Source organism: Frankliniella occidentalis, unplaced genomic scaffold (assembly GCF_000697945.3).
Source record: "Frankliniella occidentalis isolate FOCC.00 unplaced genomic scaffold, Focc_3.1 Scaffold481, whole genome shotgun sequence".
Classification (NCBI taxonomy): domain Eukaryota; kingdom Metazoa; phylum Arthropoda; class Insecta; order Thysanoptera; family Thripidae; genus Frankliniella; species Frankliniella occidentalis.
The window spans coordinates 75,138-75,749 of NW_026267599.1; positions in this window are offsets into that span (position 1 = coordinate 75,138).

The following is a 612-nucleotide window of genomic DNA, read 5'->3' on the forward strand; positions in this document are numbered from 1 at the left end:
AGGACATGATTGGGAGTTGTTCCTGTAGAAGTCAGGAAACAGGGGAAATCCAGAGGACATTGCAGGGACATTGACTGGACACGACATACACAGGACTTGTCTCGCAGTCGTCCTTATAGGATTCGGTGGTCAGCGAAACTCTCCTGACAAAACAGGGACATTAACTGGACAAGACATACGTAGGACTCAACTCGGAGTAGTACTGACTATGTTTTATTGGCCATAGTCTGGACATAGCTAAAGGACATATGACATCAGAAGGTCTTCGCGAGGACTAGCATAGTAGACATAAGATCATCTTGAGGACATAGCTGCAGGACATCGGACATACCAAGCCCTTTCCAAGGACTGCGCCAAAAGACATCAGAACATATCAAGGTCATATCAGGGACATATGCTTGGACATATGGTACATGGTAATGCCATAATTTAGACTTAATGTGGACATATGAGACATAGCATGTTCATGTGAAAGACATAAAATTCATGTCATCCCCATGTCCTTCGGCTCGTCAGGGCGGTGAGAGATAGAGCCAAACGGACAAAATTTTCGCCCATAGGGCTCTACTTTCACGAGTTACCCCTTAGAAGACCATCAAAAAATTTCTAAAA